General features: G+C 41.2%; 1 protein-coding gene across 4 annotated transcripts in view; it reads right to left on the bottom strand.

The window, feature by feature from the left end:
* Window positions 1-13,563, bottom strand: part of Cdh11 (cadherin 11) — a 159,142-nt gene that overhangs the window by 103,158 nt on the left and 42,421 nt on the right. Inside the window, exon 1 of one of the 4 annotated variants that reach the window (XM_087205604.1) lies at window positions 12,562-12,581. The exons of the other annotated variants lie outside the window; for them this stretch is intronic. The gene's annotated coding sequence lies outside the window, so the exon portion shown is untranslated. Of the gene's footprint in view, window positions 1-12,561; window positions 12,582-13,563 lie in introns of those variants that run through there. 4 annotated transcript variants of the gene reach the window in all.

Below are 13,563 nucleotides of genomic sequence, written 5' to 3'. Positions count from 1 at the left end.
TTTATATTGAATCGCTATTGGTGTAGCTGCATATGTTAATATACAGTGTAATATATGTCATGTAGTTAATATTCATCTAGAAGCATTTTCCACATCATTCTTTCATAGAAGGAAACTGAGTCTCAGAGAAGTTGAGAGACCCTTTCAAGTTCACTGGCTCAGCTTAGACCTCTGTTCTCAGTGTGTGGTTAAGGGCAGCCAGCCACCCATAGCTCATTCCTCCCTGCACAAGCTCTCAGGCTCACTCTTGCTGCCAGTCCTGGGCTATGATGTCCAACAACCTACTGTAATTACAAGCGAACATCCATAAAGCGATCCTGGGCTCCAAATGGATTTGACACAGCAGCCTTTTAAATGGAACTTTTAACATGATTATCTTTATTTCTCTTGAGTAGTTTTCCTAAGTAAGCTGTGCCTTTAGAAGCACCTAATACAAAGTGACAGCCCTCGTCATTTTCCAAAGTGCCTACGGATGGGTGTAGAGCGAGTCCATTGTTACCATGGTAATTACTGCACAATACCTGATGGCCAATGGAGAGTCAGGAGGCTCAGGCAGCAGATGAATCCGGCATTGTCCTGGCCTGATAAAAAGATTAGAAGCCCTGAAAAGCCGGGGAGCAGGATCTCACAGCTCTTTCGCCGAGCCCTGAAAGGCCCATTGTACTGCCACCATAAATTCTGGGTTCCCTGGGCACTTGACAACTGAAGCCAGGGATAATAGAATTCTTGTGTCCAACAAAACACTCGTTGTCCAATGCCAGTCTTATCAGCCGCATTTACAAATGTCTTTCATTGTACCCAAATAATTCCCTATTAGAAAGGCTATTGGGAGCAGAACTAAATAAATATTCACAGCCTTTGTAATATCTTTGGGAAATGAATAAACAAACAGTCATCTAGCATATGAGCAAACCTCCTGCCACTCTCTACATTTTATTCCTATTTCTTGCCCAAATTATGAAGTTTTACTTTCTCTTCAACATAAGTCAATACCAAAAGCTCCAGTTGCAAATATGTCCCCGATATTACTGCCCTGCTGCTTTTGCATGCATTCTTTTTACATTTATATCCTCAACAGGATGGGAGAGGAGGGGCTTGGCTTATTCCACTTCTACCTCTCAAAACAAAAGGGAAGTGGACCTCAGAGAAATAAAGAACTTACCCAAGATAACCAAGCTAATTAGCACAATGGGAATTCCCATCTAGATTTCCCTGGTTGCAAAGATCCTGCCCTTTTCACTCTGCCCAGATGATTCTTCTTCTCATTAAATAAAAAAGGGATGAAAATCATAGTAAGGAGGAAAAAAATCTAAGGACAACCACTATAAAAGTTGCATATAAACATTGCAGCTATGTATATGGTTATACAGCCTGAGAACACCTAGAAGAAAATACATTTTTACTTTTGCCCTAAAATGCTATCAATTTTACCTCTAACTTTGAAGGAATTTTTAAATACAGTTGTTGCTTATTTGTTTTTGGAGGTGGCAAGCTAACAAAACTAAGATAATCAAGTTCTGAAAGTGAGTTTAGAAAGAATTCTGGGGTTCAAACAAAGCAACCAGTATGTACATGATTATATATGCTCCCCAACAATATTTATCTTTTTTCAATAGTTTATTTTGCTTGTATCTTTGCATGAATGAAAACACTTAAAAATGATGCACAGGGCAAAACAGAAACTCTCTTTTGACAGAAGCCACTACCTAGAAGGGTGTCAATTTATGTGTTATCCCTAATTAAATATTGTAACCCCAAATCCTTTCCTGTTGGGTTGAGAGATGCCGGCATTCATTACCTCAGGTCATGGTTGCCTCCTTGTTCAGTTCCCAGCCTCCTCTGCCCACCTAACCTCTGTGGCAGTAAGCTCTGCTTTAGGATGACCCTGGCAAGCATGCACCTGTGGTCTTCTCTACACACACTGTTCCCCTCTCTGATCTCCTCCAGGCCCAGGTGCTGTCAGTGTAACTTTGGGGCAACTTCCCCTCACTTCCTGGTGCAAACTCAAAGAGCTTCAGGATAACTTCAGGGCACCTCAATGCTTTTGATTTCCCCATTGGAAGAGCTCTATTATTATGGTTATCTGCCCTTTCCAACTTTGCATCCCAGAAAACTGTGAACTAACTGCAAGTTGGAATAACATCTTATACTCCTTGTATTTTTATGTGTGTGCAGTACTGAGAGAATGAGGAATGAATGCAGGGCCTTTACACTAAGCTACATCCCTAGCCCTTTTAAGTTTAGAGGAAGAGTCTCAGTAAGTTGCTAAATTGACAAAGCTGGGCTCAAACTTGCAATCCTCCTGCTTCAGTCTCCCAGACTGCTGGGATTTACATGGATGTACCACCACGCCCATCTTTATATTTGTTTTTGTCTCCCCAAGTCAGTATACTGCTAAACCTCTATAAGGCAAGTTTATTAGAGTAATCAATGTATTTAAGTAAATAGCAATCAAAAAATTATGTATTTTTCTTAATTTTATAAGACTGAAAATATCTATTGCCATTTATCTATTTAATGTCAAATGATAGATATAATTTGTGATTTTTCTTCAGTGACTGTAATGTACTCACTTGGCCCAAATTATTCACCTTTGATAAATGCAATGTAGTGCTGTTTGCTGTTTTCTAAAATAGTTAAAGTCAGTAAAGTAGGCTGTTATTTTGCAAACAAATAGTTATTAACAAGAAAAGAGACAGAAATGAGCAGATAGCTCCTGAGTGGCACTAATGCATGTGTTTGTATAAATATGAAGTTGGAAAAAGAGTCGATATTTCCCAAGCATTTCACCTGCCAAATGAAGCACTGAATCATCTTTCAGGACTTAAGGCATAATTCCAGTCATACACACATGGTGTGAACTCTCAGGACATCTACATCCCCAGGAGCTGGGCATTACTACTTAGACATAACATAATCCAAATAGGCAATGAAAATTCCTAATATTTTTTTGAGCACTTGTAATGTGTCAGGTGCTAGGAAAAATACTTTCCATAATATATAATTCACTTTTGTGACATTCTTTTAAGTCAGATACTATGATTTTCTTAATTTCACAGTTAGAAAACTGAGGTATAAAAAGATGAGTTAAAGTTGCCTTCAGTCACAAACCAAATAACCAGCAGAGCCAGAATTCAGACCCAAGCCACTGGACTCTATAGAAATTTGCCCAACTCCATGCTTCAGACAAAAATGAAGCACCGATTTAAGGAAGTACTCCAATGATTTTTTTTTAAAAAAATGACTAAGAGATATATCACTTTACCAGACTACTGAACTATCCAAAGAAAGCAGCCACTGGCAAGTGAGAACCACAATTATAATGAAGAACAGACTTTGACCACACCCAAGGCCTGAGAAAATCTAACATTTAATCAAATCTTGGCAACTTCCACACAATCAAAGAATCAAATCATTGGTGATTTCTGGAGGATGTAAATCTCCATATTCACAGTCAGAGAATGCTCACAAAGATAAACACTGCAAATCTTTGGCTAAGTACTCAAAACATGGACAGACAGTAAAGAAAGTCATACAGTGAAGAAAGTCAACTGCACCATCTATACCAAGTCTATCCCAATGGGATGGATTTATTTATTTACTATTGGATTTATTTATTTATTTACTATTGGATTTATTTATTTACTATTGGATTTATTTATTTACTATTGTACCCAATAGTACAAAATTGCCTCCAGGGCCATAATGCCCAGAAAGAAAAAAAACAAGGTTTTTCAAGTTACAATGTCTTCTTACAGTGTAAAATTAAGTTTAAAAAATATCACTTTTTAAATTTGCTTCTTCTGAGACATTCTCGAGAAACAAACTGTGAAAACTCAAATTTTCTATACGCACCAAAAGGTCAAAAATCTTATAGGTTTCCGCCGCACCCTGTATATCTGGTAGACAAAGATACAAATAAAATGCTCTAGTATAGCTTTTGAACAAGTAAGTGGAGGAAGAGGTGAGCTGCTGACATTGTGTTGTCACCTAGACAGCAGCTTCTGAAGGGTGGCAGTGATTGAGTGAGGACTTGTAATTTTCTCCAGGCACAAATTCAAATTTGCCCACAGAAGGGCTGACGTGAGTCAGGGAGGGTCTGGTGGGCGCTCAGCATCCACTTCACACCTCATTAAGTACACTGGATTCATTCAGGCTCCACGGGAGAAGCAGGCCATTAAAATGTTTCTGTTTTACTTTGCTGCACTTTGTTGTTGGCATAGCACTTTTCACTAGTATGCACAAATTTTGATTTTCTTGAAGATGTTAGGAAAATTCATCTGCTAATATTAAGAATCTATTATCCTCACAGGAAATTGTATCGAGGCTGGACCTCCTAATTTACCTCCAGTGCATAAGCACAACATCCTCTAAGGTCCAGTTGACCCTTCTTTTCTTGTCATCTTTTAAAAAGTTCCTTGAATATTTAAATGTGATATCTAATTTTACTAACTTCATTGTTAAGAACTGAGAATAAAGAAGAAAAAAAATATCAATACATTATGCATAGTTGTGCAGAGTGGGATCATTTTAGACTGAGCTTGGAGCATTTGTGTGGAAGTGACAAGCAGTCCTGGTCTGACAGGGAACGATTACTCAAATCAGAGGCTCAGAGGCTCTGGGAGGTCTGCTGCTACAATATTCACTAAGCCAGGCTGGACTTTGAATCAGGTTTTCTTTATGCTATGTTGGCTTTGACCCCTGCAACAATCTCATATAGATAAATAGATAAAGATACAGTATCTAGATGTGTATTTGTAGACACAAACACACCCAAATACTATTCAGAAGCTGTCTCTTATCTCTAGAAATATTTAAATCATATTCTCTACCCAGTAAATTACTAATTTGTCATTAGGTACCAAGGTAGGTTTGATGAACACTGAGGTTCTTTCCTATGCTGAGTTTATGGGATTTTGTAATTGGAATAATGAGTCCCCCTGGCCGAAACATTTCACCTCCCAACAGCACTGTTCTGCTCACACTTTAAGAAATACTGAGCTCAGAGCATTCAACATTTAGAACAAGTCTGTGCCATCCTGGGCCAAACTTGGTACCATGATGAAGGCCATCTTTAGGGGACATTGTACATGCAAAAGATGTTGAGGGAAAGGTGTGGGAAGCTATGCTTTAACTTTGGGGGTGACTTGTAGGTACAGCCAGCTTTCAGAGTCCCTAATAAAAGGGTAACCTTAGGGAACGCTTACAGGATCCAATGCAGGCAAATCAAGTGGGCCTCTCACCTAGCAAGTAGTGCTGGAATGAAGAAATCTGATTTCAGGAGACTGGTTCCTGCTTGGGGCTCTAACATTCATCAGTTCTGTGACTTAGGGTTTTGCCTCTTTATCTGTAAATAATGGGCACTATAACACCTCACAGAGCTGTGCTGAAGCAAATGAAATTGTGTATACAAATTATACAGCTGGTTCTGGCACAAAGTCATTGCTCCCTAAATATCATCAAAAAGTTATCATTGGCCAGGTATAGAAGTGCACACCTGTAATCCCAGCACTTGGGAGGCTGAGGCAAGAAGATGTCAAGTTTGAAAATAACTGTGGGTACACAGCTGAGACCCTGTTTCATAAAACAAACTAAAAAAAGCCTCATTGTTCTGTTACAAAGACCTAATAAAAAGAAACAGGCATAATATTGTACATGACATAGTCTAATCCATTGGTTTAGTTATTATTGGCATGAAATGACAATGAGTCAGGATGTAGGGATGTGGCTTTTTAATTCTCTCTGTATGCAAGTTCTACAAAAGGAAAGTCTCTGTGCAGTGACTCCTGAACAAGTCTCTCTTTTAAGAGAGAAAGCAGGCTCAGGCTCAGAGTGGCATCCACTACATCCTTTCCCTTTCATTATATCTGTCTGGGGGACTGCTTCATATCTGTGGCAATAAGAACTGGTTTTCCATCAGTAATAGCAATATACTTTCCTTCAAAAATACTTAAGTAAAATAGAATGAGTCAAAAGAAAACATCAAGTAGATAACACTGCAAGGAACACCCAGACATTGAGAAGACAAGCTTGAGTGACTGAAGGGCACTAGCCCATCTCTGTGAACTTACTGTAGAGACAGGGAGACTGAGGCCCGAGTGGGAAGGGGGTGGGGGCTCAGCAGCCACAGACCCCACCACCATCGCCACATCTCAGAGCTCTCAGAGCTCTGCACGGCAGCCTCGTTAACACCACACATCAGAGCAGTGCGTGATGGGGATGCAGGGATGACAGCAATGGAGCTTTTCTTCCAGGACAGAGGAAGAATTGCCCAGGAAGACAAACCAATCCTGATCCGGTGACAGCGGTAGGAGCAGAATCTAATAACTCTAAGAAACTAGGTTTTCACGGAGAAGAAACTAAGTTGAAAACTCACTGTGCCCAGCATCCACCTTGTATTTTCCCTGTAATTCATACCATGCATTTCATGAATCTGTTGTATTCCAAAGAGAATTATAAGACCACCCACAAAGATGCTCACAATATAAAAACATACAGCCTCATTTTACATCACAAAAAAAGTGAAAAGGAGAAATAACAGCATGAAGAAATTTGAATGGGTGATCATATGCAAAGCTTGGGCTTATAAGTCATATGGTCTCAAGAACAGCATCACAGAAAGGGACAGGCACACACTATCAGGCACAAGTCCAGAAAGCTAAAAATGGTCCCCACCCAGGTCAAGGCCATTGCAGATACAGATGACAGCATGTTATTCTTCCCATTGCTGTTCACAGTGACTACCCAGAATAAGACAAAGAGCAGCACCCACAGAGTAACTGCCATGGAAATAGAATTACTGGGTGTCACACAGCAGCAATCCTGCCCCATGAGTGTCCCTTGGGTGAGGGAGAGAGCTGGGGAGGAGCCAGGAGGACAGGAGAGCCCGCTTATCCTCCTCACAGCTGCTCTGTGTCTACACCACCAGCCTGCCCCGCCTCTCTTAGTTTCTAAGCACTGGCCTCTCCCTGGGTCAGCCTCTTCTGCTGCGAACAATACCCAAACTGTGTTTTGGTCCAGGCTCAGTCGGAAGTCCCTCTCCACTTGCCACGTGGATTGCACCTATTTGAATGTGGAGACATCTGGGACAGAGAAGGTAAGCTACCCTGGCATTCGGCTGGCAGCTATAAGAGCCTGGACATCTGAGTACAGAGCTTCCGGTCCTACCACCACCCACTCAGCCCTCAGGAAAAGGCCTTCACCTGCAAATCTCAGCTGGCCTGTGCTGCCCCTAGGCCCATCCCTTTTTGAACCGGAATCATTTTCCTCAGTTTGCTCTAGTGCTTCATTCCATTTTCTTCTCTACACAGTATCTTTCCCTTTTCTCTTGTTCATAAATTTCTTGTCCCTTAAATCTCTGATCTAATGTTAGCTCCTAATTGTCACCTTCTCAATTTTTTTATGTTTGCACACGCACACACATAAACACACACACACACACACACACACACACACACACACCCCTCACTGCAGCTTCATCTCTGTCAACCATTTATCCTGTCACCAAATGTTTTCTGTGCATCTATGATGTGCCAGACTCTGGTAAAGCCACTAGGGACCACACAAATACATTTGCTCTTCTTACTGGAGAGCTTTTCTCCAGCAAGTCAACAGAAAAGTATTACATAGTAATAAGTGATACAGAGAAAAATTTAAAGCAATAATTAAACAGAGTATGGCTCTTCAGGGCCCCTTTCAACCTCTGTGCACATGCCCAGCACACAGCTGATGCTCAGTAACTATGGGGTGGAAGGAGAGGCTACACCCGAGGTCCTTCTCAGCCATTTGAGCATTCAGTCCTTGGACATCTTCCCTGCCACCCCAATTCCTGGGACTTCACAAGGAGCAGAAGCTCGGCCATCTGCCTCAGTCATGGCTCTTGAAACTCCTACTACATAATCGCTACATTTGCTGCAAACCGTAAAAATGGACACCTAGACCTGAAGACTGAAAGACATCACAAATCACAGGATATGAAGGCCAAATGAAAACCCAGTGATGACCTAATCCAGTGATTTTACTAACTGTGTTTAGAGAGCCTGGGCATGTGTGGGGTATCCCAAAGGCTGCTTGCTGTGGGAGGCCTGGAGGATCCAGACACTGTGGGAGGTTTGGTGTCCTCATTGCTTGCTACTCTCTTCTATTCACTTGACAGAAGCTCTCCTTCATCCATTTTATACATGCCAGCATTTGGAGTGAGATCTTCCTTACAAAACTCTGCATGACACTCAAGGAATCAGGAGAGAAAAAAATAGAAGCAGTGAATCTAGGAGTTAAATGATTTCTTTGGATTCTCAAAAAACAGCATACTGAAGGCAGATTCATGTTCAGAAGTGGCAGAGGCATGCACAGCTAGGAGGCTGGGCATCAATAGGATACATGCATGAGGTATAGCAGACACTGTATTTAGAAGTAGAGGAGGACAAGGATAGGGAAAGAGGGGACAGCAAAATAGTAGAGAAATACACTTGCAAAGGAGGCAAAAACTCCTCCTAGTCCCACTATTCCCTAATAGAATTCTGCCTTCTCCATAGCTCTAACCATATTCATTTACTCATTTTAACACTTGTATAATTATGCGATATCAAGTATTTCTGTGTACAGTCAATTTGCAAAGATAAACACATAGAATTGGGGTCCATGTAAAAGTGAGAAAGAGGAAAAGAAGGAAGGAAGAAGAGAAGAAAGGAAGAAAATTAAGAGCAGAAAAAGGAAGTAAAGGAGGAAGGAAGGAAGGAAGGAAGGGAAACAGGAAGAGAGCCTGAAGATAAAGATATCAGCTGAGTGGGGAGCCCAGAAATTTCCTGCGTCCCCTGTCTTCTCAACAAGCCAGGGGCCAGCTTCTTGGCCAAAGCAAATGTAGAGCTACAGAGGAGGCAGATGAGCAAAAAGAACTAGAAAGCTCCCAAAATAAGAAATGACTAAAGAAAAGGAAAGTCAGGCAAGATGACCGCATGATTAGATCCATGAGATTGTCTATTTTTAGTGGCTTAAGAAGACTCTCCAGTGACCTTGCCAAATTATGATGCAAACAAAGTTAATTAAATCTCTCTCAAACTTCTCTTGGAAGTCAGCTCATTACCAGATCACTTCTTCAGAGTTATCGCCTTAAACCCTGTAACTTCATTAGAGGACCAATCCTAACAAGTTTTTCCTGAAAGTATGCAAACAGATTTACATGAAGAGTTTTCTGTTTTCCTACTTGTTTTTCACAAAGAAACTTTAAAGACTATGTTAGCTTTCTTAAGCAGTTAGTTTTAATTTTTCATTACGTGTGCTATGTTGTCTTCCAGCTAAAATGTTACCCATTTTTAGAAACGAGGAAAATACGCCTAGCAGTTGGGAAAGATGTTTGCATTCAAAGCCATCTTAATAATTTAAATTATAAAAATTAAAAAAGAACTAAAAAGAATTCTCATGTTGATTAATTCTAGATTTCCTTATGCATGTTTCAAGAATTTTTTTGTCATTGGAGAAATAGAATATTAAATCTTTCACAATCTGACTGAAAATGAAGTAACTGACATGTCAAGGGACTTGTAGGTATTACAGTTGTTTTAATAATCCCATTCCATTCTTCCCAGATTGCAAAGAATTATAGCCTTATATTCACATAAAATCAGAAGTGCTTTGCTGTAATAAGAGAAAATTTTAAGTAAAGACAGCATTGTTCCCACATGGAAGAACAGGCTTTCTCCAAGGTTGTAGTTCCATGAACTGGAGAGTCACATGGAAAAAACACATGAGGCGATTTCAGCATGGTTCATCATGAAATAAAATCTCAGTTCCAATGACAATATTATAAAAATGTCCCCATGTTGTACACTGGAAGAAAGGAGAAATATGAAGATATTTTATGAGTCAGACTGAATAAACTGTGAGTAAAATTTTTCTTTCTTCCTCATTGTTTAAATTTGTCACACTATAAAATTTCATCACACAATATGGAGTACTTCCTCTGCAGGGTAGATACCTGAACTGACCACACCGAAAGTGAAGCGGGGTGCTGATGACTGCACACTCTCTACTGCTTTCTCAACCAACCAGGAAAAACTACTCTACCCAGAGCTGCCAAGAGAACAAGCCAATTTATTCCAAAATAGAAACAGGAAAATAGTTTACAATACTAAATGACAGAATCATCGAGGTGTCAAATTAAATATTGATACCATCAATTTGAGTCTGAAATACTTTCTGGTGTTGAAAGAATCCAGGAAGGGAGGTCAGTAACTATCAAACTGATAGCAGGGGCATGAGAAGGATGTCCCTGGGGGTCCTTCATTTTATCCAGGACATTCATCCAACCCTTGCTGGCAGACCACCATTGGTATAGGCAGGACTATGCTGGGGCCTGGGACACAGCGATCAGCAAGTCCAGCCTCTTTCCCCTAATTATTTTGCACTGTATATAACTTTAGTAGCTCTTGTCTCAAGCCTGGAGAGAATTATCAACGAGAACTTTTGAGATTTGCCTTAGCACAGAATAAATTAGCCAATAAGAAGGTAATGTGTTATGACCAACACAACTGGCCTGAAGATCAGAGTTGCAGGGTCCCAGACCAGGCCCTGAGACTGTGTAACCATCAGCAAATCCCTCTGCCACTCAAGGCCTCAGTTAGCCTAACTAATCAATCATGAGGTCAGTATTCTCAATGTCTTGGAAAGGAGAAGTTCCGTTACACTATCAGGGCAATAAACTCATTCAGATCCAAGAATTCAGACTAAGCCAGATGCCACAGAACAGGGAGAGAAGACAGGCACTCCTCCTGCCTACAAAATCAAGTCTAACACAGTAGGAAAGAGAAAAGAAAGTACAAGGAGTTGATGACTGTAATCTCCACAGGAGAAGGGTTAGCATCCAACAGCCCTAGATTCCAATCTTGCTTCTGCCTTGTAATTACATGTGTGAGGCAAGCTGACAAACTCAGTTTCCTTGTTTAAAAAAAATGTTATCTCTACTGCCTGATTTGCTCTAATCTGCTCTGAAGATTTAAGGAGGTAAAATACATAAGACCCTGGGTATCACTCCAAACACACAGTGGGTGCTCAATAAACTTTGCCCCAATTAAAATGAGTTAACAAGAATACTATTATGCATTGGAAATCCCCCACTAAGGTGGAGTCTTGTTTATTTCTCTCTTCTCAGCACCTGCTGCAGGTCAGGCATATAGGAGGTGTTCAACAAATAGATGAATGTTAACTCTCATTAACTCATACTGATTAGAAGCTTTGATTTGGCAATTAAGTACATACAATTAATTTAAAATGGTAAAAGGAATTGGTTATTACTTTATAAATACAGTTTGATTGGAGAGAGTATTTTTTTAAAATGCAAGGTAACATGCTGATGAAAAGGTCACAGACGCTGATATGTGCTGAAAAATCCAAACTTCCACATGGCCTGTGAGATCAGCAGAGGCAAAAGCCAAAAGCATGAGTCATGGCCAGGCAGGGAGCGACCGGAGGCATGTGCTGTCCTCGTAACCATCCTGACTGAGCCCTTCATCCACTGAGCAAACAGTCCAAAAGGGCCTTGGAGTAACTGGCTGGTGCCCTTCAGCGAAAGAGAGGCAAACTGAGCTGACTCCAGAAGCAGAGAATGTGAAAACCTGTGCTGCTCAAGAGAAAGTATTCTCAGTGGAAACCAAAAGGAGGTCAAGGCAAGAAAACCAGCAAGCCCATTAACTATTCCCTACAAAGCCACAGGACGATTTTCCAAAAGCAAAGTCCCAATATAGCAACAGAAAGTGCCAGATTCCTTTAGGCAGCTGCGTAGCGCGTGCACAGACGTGCGCTCACACACACACACACACACACACACATTTATATAAACATGCATAAATAACTATATGCATATTCACACCCACCCAAGAGGTAAAGAAACTCTGAAATAAGAGTCCACTTAGAATCAATCACAAGCAACAAACCACTATGATCCATTTATTATGATGAGTGAAGAAAAGGTTACACAGTGGCTCTGTAACTAGGTCAGACACCAATTGGTAGTCAACTCCACAGACACAGGAAGATTTAATGAGGAGGAGACCAGACAAAGGCAGAAGATGGAAACAGGCCCCAAGCACGTGTCCCCAGACTCCAAAATCTGGCACAGGGTGCCGGTACGCACCATTTCTCTCACAGACAGACCAGAACAAACTTTCTGAGATTCCTAAGACGAAGATGAACACTTAGGCAAAGCCATTGAGCCACGGCTCTGGCGGCAGTGACCAAGCTGGAATAAAAACAATCCCTGAGTCAAATAATGATCATGATCCACCCAAGCAGAAAGTATAGAAATAGTGAACGCATATCAAGCTGGCAGCTGTAAGGGCATGGGCAGGACATAAATAAAACATCATTGCCAACCTAAAGCTTGTGTCTACAAAAGCCAGGACCCTTTGCCAGGATCTCTGTGCCACCATTCCCATCCCTCGTCTGCGCCCGGGGAAGTATAACTGGCACCTGCACCCGAGCTGGCAGATGGAGAGGCCAGGCCCGATCAATCCAGTGCCTACTCACTCCACCATCACCAAGATCACTGTGCGGCCATTGGCTACCTACAGTCTTCCGTGAGACGCAGGGTCCAGCCAGGATGAGGCCATCTCTGAGGAGCCCTTTCTCTCTTCGATCTCAGGACACTTCATGTGGGAAAACCGAGGACCACAGGGCTGTGAGACGACTCAGCCCAGCTTTGGTCTGGACAGCCCAAGAGGCAGCCCTGATCCCTGGCACACTAGCAGCCCTGTGAATGAGCCACTGTGGTGAGACACCCACCCACTGCTAATGAATCCCACACAGATGCAGGCAAGGGTGGGGATAGCCACAGATGGGGCAGAGCAGAAGCAGACGCAGGGATGGGGCCACCTGCCCACAAGAATCCATCCACAGTGGCTGCAGGGGATCCTGCACAGCAGCGAGAGCCTGGAAATGCCTGTCTTCTCCTGAACTAATGCCACCCCCACTCTCTCCCTTCCCCAGTTCCAAAGTAAATTGAAGCCAAATTTTAAGTAATAACTCCCATCATCTATTATTCTCACCTAATTGTTTTAGAGAGCATATTAACCTAAAAATGTCAAAGGGCAGATTTTCATAGTAAAGATATTTACCACTGTGATACTCAAACACTGGAAGAAGAAAAGGGTTAGATATACTTGCTTCAGAATCTTGAATCCAAAAAAATTAATTTTATGTGTTCTACAAGTATTATAGATTGTGAAGAAGTAAATAATCAGATCTGGGGCAAGTCACCTCAGGTTCATACCTTCTTTCCCTAATAACTAGCTAGATTACCTTAGACACTTTATCATTTCCTCATCTATAAAAAGGAGAGTAAAATGCTCCCTCTCACATAAGACCTATTGAAAAAAAATTAGTCAATTTATGCCATGTTCCCCACACATAACTGTAAAGTTACTTATGCTGATCTCCATCACATCATTAGTAAGATTTATGCCAGCCAACTGAACCAAGCTTGGGGCTTAAATGTTCAGATTACCATGCTAAATTATTTGTGTACAACCAGTTATTGAAAAATCCAAAAAGATGTAGGTATGAGGATTAAAA

Source organism: Heterocephalus glaber, unplaced genomic scaffold (assembly GCF_053883595.1).
Source record: "Heterocephalus glaber isolate CG9 unplaced genomic scaffold, H.glaber_assembly_v1.0 deba00000071, whole genome shotgun sequence".
Classification (NCBI taxonomy): domain Eukaryota; kingdom Metazoa; phylum Chordata; class Mammalia; order Rodentia; family Bathyergidae; genus Heterocephalus; species Heterocephalus glaber.
This window is presented reverse-complemented; position numbering and strand designations above follow the sequence as displayed.